The sequence below is a fragment of the Pteropus vampyrus genome, unplaced genomic scaffold (genome assembly GCF_000151845.1).
Source record: "Pteropus vampyrus isolate Shadow unplaced genomic scaffold, Pvam_2.0 Scaffold39, whole genome shotgun sequence".
NCBI lineage: Eukaryota > Metazoa > Chordata > Mammalia > Chiroptera > Pteropodidae > Pteropus > Pteropus vampyrus.
The window spans coordinates 4,855,557-4,863,682 of record NW_011888820.1 but is presented as its reverse complement, the minus strand read 5'-3'; the positions used below and the strand labels follow the sequence as shown (position 1 = coordinate 4,863,682).

The window sequence follows — 8,126 nt, the reverse complement described above, 5'->3', positions numbered from 1 at the left end:
CTCAAAAAAATAACTAAAACTGGATTAAAAACATAAATAAGGCCTGAAATTGCACAACTCTTGCAAGAAAACATAGGGAGAAGCCTCCTTGGCGTTAGTCTTAATAATATCTTTTTGAATACGACACCAAAAGCACAAGTAGCAAAAGCAAAAATAAACAAGTGGAATTACATAAAACTAAAAAGCTTCTGCACAGAAAAAGAAACAATAAACAAAACAAAAAGGCAATCCGTGGAAAGGGAGAATATATTTTCAAGCCATATATCTCATAAGAAATTAATGTACAAAATATATAAAGAACTCACAATTCAATAGCAAAAAACAAAAGCAGTCTACGGCCATGCCACCCTGAACAAGCCTGATTCCCATCTGATCTTGGAAGCTAAGCAGGGTTGGGCCTGGTTACTATTTGGATGGGAGGCCACCTAGGAAGACTAGGTGCTGTAGGTGTAAAAAATTAAAAAAATAAGGTTTATAAACTGACAAAGTCCTTGCAATCTGTGAGGTCAAGCAAGGGTTGCCTCACTTATAAAATAAATAAATAAATAAATAAATAAGAATAAAAAAGCAAATAATCTGATTAAAAATAGGCAGGGGTCATGAAATAGAAATTTTTACAAATAAAAGACATCTAAATGGAACACAGGTATATGAAAATATGCTCGACATCACTAACCATGGAAACACAAATCAAAATAAGAATAAGAATAGCTATTATGAAAAATACAAGAAATAAATGCTGGCAATGATGTGGAGAAAAGGGAACAGTTGTACACTGCTGGTGGGAATAGAAATTGGTACAGCCACTATGGAAAACAACCTGGAGGTTTCTCAAAAAATTAAAAATAAGATTAACATATAATCCAGCAATCCCACTTCTGAGTATACATCCAAAGAAAAACTAACATCACTATCTCAAAAAAATAGTATACTTTCATGCGCTCCTGTGTTTATTGCAGCATTATTCACAATAGCAAAAGCATGGAAACCACCTAAATGTCCATCAATGAATAAATAAAGAAAGTGGCAATCAAATATTATTTGGTTGTAAAAAAAAGAAGGAAACCCTGCCATTTGTGACAGCATAGACATTTAGGATATTATACTATGTAAAATAAGTCAGACAAAGATATGTGAAATCTAAAAATCTTGAGCTCATAGGAACAAAGAGTGGATTGATGGTAACTAGAGGCTGGGGGATAGGGGGAAATGTGGAGATTTTGGTCAAAAGGTACAAACTTCCAGTTATAAAATAAATAAGTTATGAGGATCTAATGTACAGCATGGTGACTAAAGTTAACAATATTTTATCATATACTTAAAAGTTACTAAGAGAGTAAATCTTAAATATTCGCACCACAAAGAAAAAAATAAGTATATGAGGTGATGGAGGTATTAACTAACCCTATTAATATAACTATTTTACAATATATACTTGTATTAAATCATCACATTGTACATCTTAAACTTACACAATATTTTATGTCTATTATATCTCAATAAAGTTGGTATAACATTATACCTAATTTTTTAAAGCCATGTCCAAAATCCAAAACACTGACAACTCTAAAGCCTGGCAAAGATGTGGAGGAATAAACCTCTAATTACTGCAGGTTGGAATGCAAAACTGTACCACCCTTTTGGAAGATATTTTGTCAGTTTCTTACAAAGCTAAAGATACTTTTTTCATATGATTTTTTACATGTGATTGAATTTAAAAGAAAGAGACATGTATTATTTATAGTTTAACAATCCAATTAAGATTGGATTATTCCACAATAAAATAATTTTTGTGTAATTCATTGTAGGAAAAAAATTTAGCCACTGTATGCTAGAAGTGCTTTTCAAAAACTGTTAACCTTTTTGAATGTCTCATAACAATGCCATTTTTAAATAGTCTAGTCTTGAAAGTAGAACAGTCATAGGTCTGAATATGTATCTATTTGATATATATTAGCGGGTTGATTAATATTCTTATTAAAATATTTACTCAATATTTCAGAGTATAAATTAATTGAATTGAACTGCTTTTGATAATAGTGAAATACTTTGTAGCAAACACATTTCCCATCAAAAACAACTAGAAAGCAACTAACAAGTTCAGAATTCAGGAGAGAACAAAATTTTACTGAAGTGATCCTGGCATAGAAGTAAACTATACTTTTCTCACAAGGCATGGATCAATTCTTCAGCTACATATGGCAGGGAGGCTAAGAAATGATCAGGAAGCATCCACTAAAAGGATTAGAATATGAGACAAGCTTTCGGCAGCCTTATAGGGTTGGGGAACCATAAATTCAGGGGTGACTAATCAACCAGGACCTCCAGGGCAATAATTTCAGAGATAAAGAAAGTGCTTTAAGGTAAATACGATATACTGGGTTGCTGAGGCATTTACTAATTTATAAGCAGCTTTGTGGCCAAAAGCTAAGAAAGTGAGCAGAATACTGGCTAAGAAGAGAACTTTCAGCATTTTTGTGAAGCAGGGTTAACATAAATTAGAGTCTGCCAAGGGAGAGTGAAATTGGCATATACCCCAGACTTCTGCATAGAACTCTGGAAGTGCTACAGTTGAGGAATAAAGAAAAATCTGAACATGGATCTATCATAATACAATGTGAGCCTAACTTTGCATGCATTCAATCCAAAACTGAACTGAAGTAATTAATTAGAGTAATTAAACCTACTTTAGCTATATGTCAGAAAGCAACTAGATTTTCTTTCCAACAAGAGATAACATTGTTCAATATTTCTTCTAATGAACTTTACAAAGTTCCATAAACAATATCTGGTATTCAATCACAGATTACCAGCCATATTAAGTGAAAAAAGCAAAAGACTGAAAACCAAGGCAGGGGTGGAGGGGAATAGAGAAAGATACATAGGTGATCCAGTTATTAAAGTTTCATACACATGAATTTTAAAACAACTGTGGTTGATTTATTTTTAAAGGATGAAAAGATTAAAAGTTAGCCTGAAAAATGAGTCTATTTTAAAAAAAAATTACATGAAAACCAAAAAACTAAAAATGCTAGATCTAAAACTAACATACTGAAAGATTTGTTTAGTAGTAGACATACAAAGCGCAAGAGAGGAGGTGACAAAGAAGATAAGTAAATAAAAATATTCAGATTGATGCATGGAAAGCAATACAGGATAGAAAGTAGAAAATATAGCTAAGGGACATGGATAATAAAAACATCTAATTGGAGACCCTGTAGGAAAATAGGATGGGAAGGGAAGAGAAATATTTGAGATACTAAATTTTTTTTAAGTGATAAAAAAGTTACAAATTTAAAACTCTCTAGAAACAATGTAGGATCAATAAAAAGAAAATCGCTTCCAGACATAACACAGTAAAGCTTTTGAAAACCAAATACCAAGAGAGAATCTTAAAAACAATCAGAAAAAATCTTACTGACAAAAGAGCAACAATAAGACTGACAGTTCTTTTTTCAATAAAAACAATGGAAACCAAAAGAAAATTAGACACTTTTAAAGTGCTAAACGAAAATAACTTTTAATCTAGAATTCTGTATTTAGCAAAATTAAATAATGAAATAAAGATGTTTTCAGGTTAAAAAATTATCACTAACAGATTAAAATTAAAAAATTACTTAAAGGAGATTTTTAGGCAGAAAAATAATTCCAGATAAAATCAAACAGAAAAAAATTGTAGGAAGTAATGAATAAGAATAATAGAATAGGACATTATTGTCTAAAATGATGATAATGTATAGTGATGATTATGATGATGATAATGATTATTTGTTTTGGGAGTTTAAAATGTGGAATTATACTAATTTATGTCAATAATACCACAAAAGGACAGTGTATTAAAAGGAGACAAAATGATATATCATACACAAAGTGGTAAAAGTAACAATTTATCTCAGGTTCTGTTAAACCAAGAATTCATGTTGTAATCTCCTGGACAATCATTAAAGATGAATAAAAAATATATTTTATAAAAATAAGATAATAAAAGGCAAAAATGAAATATTAACAACTCAAACCCTGTAGTAATTAAAGGAAGAAAAGAAGCAAAAAGACCACAGAGCATTAAGAAATATTTGGGAACATTTTAAGATGAAAGATTTAAACTTAAGAGCACTTTAATTATTAAAGGCCTAAAGATTTCCAATTATTTGGAAGTCTCTTCTAAAACTGGATGTAAAGATATTCTGTAAATTAGTAATTATACTCATAGTCATATAACACACAGAAATGTATATGTACTCATGTCAAATGGACAAGAAGCTTTATAACGGCATTATTTGTAATAGCTGAAAACGGGTAACAATTGAAGTATCCATCAACAGTGAAATAGATACATTATAATAAATTCAATACATTACTATGCAGCAGATGAAATGAACAAACCACTGCTAGAGGAATCAAACAACTGAATCTCATAAACAAATGATATGAGAAAAAAGCCAAATATAAAAAGAGTATGTGATACATAATTATATTTAATTTAAAGAGTCAAAACTAATCTATGGCGTTTGACATCAGGATAATGGTTGATCTGGGGAAGATGGAAAAGTATTAACTTGGAAAGGTACTAGGCATTTTCTGGTGTGCTGGTTAATTTTCTATTTTTTGGTCTTGGTGATGATCATGTGTGATCCCTTCATGCAAATCTATTGAGTCATATATGTGTAATTTGTGTTTTCTTCCAGATGTTATTTTTGAATAAATACGTTCATTTTTAAAATAAGTAATGAGAGGCTTTCAATGAAAATTTTAACATGGGGATTTTAGAAGTTAAATAAAATGAATTTAAAACTTTTAGTCACTATATCAATTTCCTTGTTTTTAAAATATTATTTTTTTGCTTGTTGTCAAAATAACAAAAAGTTAGTCAAATTTTCCAATATGGATGTTTTCCAGAAAAATAACTTTCTTTTAACCTACTCTTTTAGCAAGTATTCATTCTCTCTTCTGCGTGAAACTTTAGGGGTGTCAATGAAAACAAAAATGTAAATGGCATAATAACACCCCAGTTTATGTGAAATGGGCATAAGGAGAAAATGTGCTTCAATTTTCTGTTTTAGTCTAGTTTAAGATCCATTAAGCATCTCCTCCAAGGATGATACATCATGTCAGTCTAGGAAACAATGTCCAAAGTGCTCAGTAAATTTTATGTCAGTTACTCTTAGTTATAAAATCACTTCCGGAGATGTATAAAAATTGTAAAATTTGAAACTTATTTTCAATATTTTAAATAAATTTTATTGGAACAATTCTATCTTATCTTTCTGCTGATAATATTTGAGAAGAAGTAATAAAACAAAAAACATATAGTGAAGAGCTCACATGTCAGGAGAACGATCCACAGCATTCTCCATGAACTGTTAGCCAGATTTCATCTTAAACTTCTGGGGCTGGTGCACATTTAAGTTCAAGATTACCACCAGGACGACTATATGATAGCAGCCTTGCAGGGTTTCTTGAGATGGGTCAAAAGAAGCGAGGCTGCACTTCCAGTGTACCACCTTTCACAGCAGATGTTAAATCCAAAATATCCTAGGGAAGCATTAAGTCACTTGTTCCATAGTTGGTAAAGAGATAATGTACAAGTTCTATCTCTTAACGACACCCTCTCCAAAACTTAAGGTCAGCTTTTAATGCTTGCTGAGTGTTAAAGTGCAGCTACAGCTGCTAACAAATCGCAAAAATTATATAATGTGTCTCTTTATAGAATGAGAAAAGCACTATGGGTTTGTAGAGGAGGAAATGTGTTTCCCTGGAACCTAAAATCTATTTGAAATTGACTTGAAACTCTTGCCAAGTGATTCCTGAAGTGAACTGAAATCTGGAAATAGGTATTTATAAAAACCTGAGTATTCATTTAGAAAAGAGGTTTGGGGACACTCAGAAAAGCATATGCTCTCACATTCTACACTTATACTCTGCAATAGTTTTTATGCTTCATATCTCAAGTTACTATCTTATTTCCAGTAAATCAATTGAACAACATTGGTTGAGGGCCAATTCTGAGCTGCCTTCTGATTGCCCTGTCATTTAAAAAGTTCACAAATCTGTGGAAGTTATAAAACAGTAAAAGCATTAAAGCATTGCACATCAGCATAATGAATACAAAACCAAACGCTAGACAATAAACACTAATGAAATCTTGGTTAAGGTGAATTCTAGGCAGAATAAAGAACACATCCAAAGACAAAGAGATAAAAAACTACCTTATCGTATTTGGGAGAGAGTAATGTAAAAGACTATTGGAAGTGGAAGTTATCTGTTTAGGAAGAAAGCTGTAAAATATAAAGAAAGCATTAAGGTACAAGAATGCCAGAACAAGCATTATGGACTCATTGTGGACTCATTTATATGGACATGCCTGACAGCAAAGTATTAAATAGACTAAATAGAGATGAAAAGAGCCCAAAATGGATGAGCCAGCTAGAACATTTGTCGAGTTGACTCAGGCATGTGGTCTAGAATACTATTAATATGAATTAATAAAAAAAGACATGTTGAAACTTTAAGACAAAATGTACAACAGGTGAAAGACGGAAATCACAGCCGAATGTACTAAACATGTGTAACACTTCGTTTATGTCCTTCATGTGTGTTGCAATAATATGGATATAATTCATAATATTATAAAGGTAGTTTTAAATTCTAATGACTAACTCAAAGAATTTGATTGGAAAAACTATGAGTTGTTCATGTAACTCTGTTTCTTTATGAAGACATTTGAAATTACGTAAATCAATAGGAAATCTTGAGGAGGGTAAGAAAGCAGAGAAAATCTTAGTGTTAATTCCAGTCCTTCCATTGACAAAAGTTATTTTTAAAGTCTCACACTGTAATTTTTACCACATTCTGACAAGAAAATAATAATAATCACAAATAATATTTATGTAGCACTTATGTAACAATCATGCTAAGTATTTAAATAAATCATTTCACTTATTCCTCAAAAAAAATCCCTTCTGGATAAAATCTAATTTATCTCCATATTAAAGGATACCAAATAGAAACTAAGAAAGATCATGAAACCTACCATAGTCATAAAGTTACTAAGTGGCAAACTGAAGAGACACAACCAGATCTGTTTATTGACAAAACTCTGCTCTTTACTATCTGCCCTGTCCTAAAACAATATTTTGTCAAGCACTCTTTGCTTGGAACAATTGAAAGACCATATGATAGGAGTTAAGATACCTGAGTTTTAAACTTTGGCCTGTCGCTAACTGGTTCTGTGACCATGCGCAAGTCTTGCTGGGTCACAATTTTCCTATACGTAAAATGAGGAGATGAGGGTACTCAGATTCCTTTAAGCAATAACATTATATGATGAAATGATATTTACCATATAATGAACTTTTCAGAACTCTAAGGATTTATAATTTGCACTTATTCTAGTTTTACTATTCAGAGAATAAGGAATTCTTTTTTCTCTTTACAGTAAAAGAGTTAAGGATGCTTATCACTTGCAACCTCAACTTCTAATTACTTGCCTTTGTAGTTGCGGATAAATACTTACTTGTTTTTGAAGCACATTATTTTTCCCTGCTCATTCTGCCTGTTGTAATTTATTCTAGATTTCATTATGTAGAATAGCTTTGCAGCTATGCTCTCAGCATTAATATTCAATCATGAGTTCTCACTGAAGCTTGTGATATCATATCAGTAAATCCATTTAATGTATAAACACATTTAGAAAGGACATATTTAGCATGGATTATACTGGCACACTACAATTAAGGTTCAATCCCTTCCAGAAAATTATAAATATGAGATAGTGCATGGTGAAGTTGGAAAAAGACTTTAAACTATGGTCTTTAATTTTAAAATCACAGATATGCATATATATTCTTTGCTACTTCCACATCTGGTAGTAATCTGAGTCACAACTTGCGTTTGCTTGCATTTGGCAGTAACTGTTTTCTTAAAATGTTAAGCATAAGCTTAATTTTTTAAAAGAAGAAAGCAAATAAAAATCCATAAATCTGGTGTTTTTTCCCAAAATATCAGGAATAACAAAATTTGATTCTTTATAAAACATGAACATCTAATATGTCTCATTATGATACACCACAACACTGGTGTTTCTTCTAATACATGTAAGTTTATATAATTTTTTAAAATCTTCTTCA

At 31.1% G+C, this 8,126-nt stretch overlaps 1 pseudogene; it reads left to right on the top strand.

Moving 5' to 3' along the window:
- The first annotated feature begins 330 nt into the window (after nt 1-330).
- LOC111738548 lies at nt 331-450 on the top strand (annotated as a pseudogene).
- Nucleotides 451-8,126: the final 7,676 nt, after the last annotated feature.